The 3,220-nt window shown below is 34.8% G+C and overlaps 1 long non-coding RNA gene across 1 annotated transcript; it reads left to right on the forward strand.

The window, feature by feature from the left end:
• Nucleotides 1-2,065: 2,065 nt before the first annotated feature.
• LOC127639593 (uncharacterized) lies at nt 2,066-2,921 on the forward strand. Its single transcript, XR_007969985.1, has 3 exons — nt 2,066-2,122; nt 2,335-2,408; nt 2,707-2,921. It is a non-coding gene; the product is annotated as an uncharacterized LOC127639593 (long non-coding RNA).
• The last annotated feature ends 299 nt before the right edge of the window (nt 2,922-3,220 follow it).

Below are 3,220 nucleotides of genomic sequence, written 5' to 3' on the forward strand. Positions count from 1 at the left end.
AATCGAAGTCACTGTTTTTATTAAGTACTCTTTGTTTATAGAGGACCAATAGCATAAAACAAATACAAATGACACATTACAAGAGAATTAAAAGCTACATAAAGTAGGCAGCGTTAGCATTCTAGCTATTAATTTAACTGCATGTGTCCTGCTCATAATGAAACAGTCTGAATATAAATATTTACTGTAATTGTAGTGATTCAGGACAAGGCACAAACACAATTTGGAAAACGGATTTAAGTATTCACCCATTATACTGTAGAAATCTTAAACATTTTGAATTTTTTTTTTTTTTACATGGCATACCTTTAACATTACATAAAAACATGTCATACCTTCAACATCTATCAACCAGTCCCTCCAGTAGCATATGGTCTGGTTTTCCTTTGCCCTTCTGTTGCTGCCTTGTGGGGAAAAGTTCACATAAAAAAGACTGCAGAGGTCCTTTGCTTGAAGGGGCCTCTGCTCATTGACGAACATATATGTGCATAAACATATCATTTATATTAAGGTTAAATGAAAGGCTAATTCAACTGAACATGTCTTAAAGAAATGGCTCGTTCATTTGTACATCTAGGGCCAGATTTACTAAACAGGACAAATTAGCATAAAAACACAATCCCATAAATGCACTGATGGATTATACAGTTCTGTGGGTGATTTACATAAAATTACATTAAATAACTTCACTCACCTACAGATTCACAGATTCTGTAGTCTCAGCACTGAAGGAGGTTTCATCAAGTGCTGTAGTGCTGGATGATTGTTGTGAGTTCTGGGGAATGGCTGCGGATGGTGTCATTACCTAAGAGAAGACAAAAAAATACAATGACAAATAATTTTTTAAGAGTTACTGCACAGTAAAGAAGTTACTTGAACTGTCACCTAACATTAACCCCTAGTTTCACAGACAAGGCTTAACAGGGTATCTGCACATTTTTTAACAGCAAATTTAATAACTTTTAAGACCTTTTTAAGTCCTCTAAAAGGAAAATTTAAGACTTTACCTCAACAAAAAAAAACAGGAAAATGTTCAGCGCAACAACACAGAATGATGTGTTGTGGTACAACTCACCAGAGCCACGCTCAAGACAGGTCAAAGGGACGCGAAAACATTTATACCAAGTGCTGATTCACCTTACAACCCTGACATGGTTGACTATGTATAAACTATCAGCTTTTAAGGTACTTCAGGTAATTTCTAAATTCTGGCCCCTCATAGCAGTTTGAAAAAGACATGGAAGACAGCCCCAGGACATTACAGAAGCCCACAAATACACAAAAGTTAAAGTATTCGTCATACTTGATCTAAATTATGGGTAAATGTGGCTGCCAAATAGCCTTGAGCTGGGTTTGGGGATTCTCCCCCAAGAAAATGTTATTCAGGGTCTGATAGTGTTTTCCATGTCATTTCAGACACAGATAAATGCAAGCACATTCAATAATCTATGCATAGACCTAATGAATGAAGATCCAGTCAGACAACTGTAGGAAAGATCAGGATCAGAAATTTATTTAAAAGTGCTTTGTTCAGCAACTACTTTCAGTACTGTGCACCAAACTTCCAATATGGTCAACAATGGGATTAATGCCAATCTGGCAATCCAAAAATATACATGTATACAAACAGAATAGCATGAAAACAGTCATGCTTACATGGGATGACAAATAGAGAAACTCTATAGTTGCTCCAGAGGCGTGCGACCTCTGACATATATATATATAGCAATTGTAAGTCGCATTGGATAAAAGCTTTATAGGGAAGTCCGATGCTGTTTCTCTATTTGTAAATTGAGGCTAAATACTGTACATTTTGTCATTTTTTTTACATTTAGTAATTTAGTCACTGTACATGAAGATGATCCAAATAGTCTACTGAATATGATTTATGGACTTAGATGTACAGTATGTATTTTTTTGTTGTTGTATGTATTGCTGATGTGGTGAAACAATCTCCCCTGGAAAAAAAAAAAAAACCTTAACTTATCTTGAATTATGTAGATGGCAAAAGAAGTTGTTGGTGCTTTTCCAAGTATCCCTTGCCATTTTGCAATAAACTCAGCCAGGGAGCACATGACACATCTGCGACTGACGATGGCAGAGGAACTTCTGAAAGGCTCAGGTATTTTATTTATTGTACAAAAACGCCTGTCATAAAGTGTAATTTGTTTTATCACATTAAACCACACACTTTGTAACACCATACTATTCTTTCATACATGAGGAATGCAAGATCAATAAAATTTAAGTAGTAAACATATGGTAATGTATGTTATGCTATTTACAGTATGTACCATTTGTCAACACAGCTAACATATAACTAACTGTTTTCAGTATTCAAGAGGGGACATTGTTGCTCATTATGTGCTGCCTCAAAACCCCCCAGTGGTGGTGCAAAAACATTTTGGGTAGGTAGCGTAGCACTGATTATACAATTTTGGTAACACTTTATAATGAGTATACAGTACTACATTGTTAATATTTAATAGGCTGTATACAAAATCGTGAGTTCTCGATTCGTTGTCACTGTTACACAATTATTATTGTTTAATCAGCTCATAGTAAAAAAGAATAATTGATAATTATTTAGGAGTAAATTGTTCACTTTAGATTAGGTCACAGAACACTGGAAAATTTAATTGGAATTGAGTGATCAACTACTTGATTACTGAGCAATTTGATAAGGTTATTATTATATTTTGACAGATTGAATGTCACCGTTGCAAGAGGTGGTTCCATGTGGCATGCCTTTCTATGTCACAAAAGGAGTTCAAGAGAGTTCAGAAGGTTGACTGGAAGTGCTGCCTATGCAAATAATTGTGGATTGGTCATTGGTAATTTGTACAGTTCCCTACAATTACCAAAAAAGTGTCAAAGGCCAAGAAAGAGTCTTGTTGGCAGCCGACTGACATAAAATGAATAAATACAAATAAACATGTTTGATATATTAAGATATTTTGTATCATAATTTTTTGAGACCTGGGTAAACAATGTACAGTAGGTTTTATGACTGTAGGTCATTGTCTTCAAACGCTATTGAGCTTTAAATATTGCCATATTTTGTATATGATCCTATACAGTAGTGAAATACATATGAATATTTGCATATGATTTAACAGTTTATTGTCATACATATCAAAAATGTAAAAGGTGTGCATCATACCTGAGACCTGGGTGAACAATGTACAGTAGGTTTTATGACTGTAGGTCATTGTCTTCA

The sequence above is a fragment of the Xyrauchen texanus genome, chromosome 4 (assembly GCF_025860055.1).
Source record: "Xyrauchen texanus isolate HMW12.3.18 chromosome 4, RBS_HiC_50CHRs, whole genome shotgun sequence".
NCBI lineage: Eukaryota > Metazoa > Chordata > Actinopteri > Cypriniformes > Catostomidae > Xyrauchen > Xyrauchen texanus.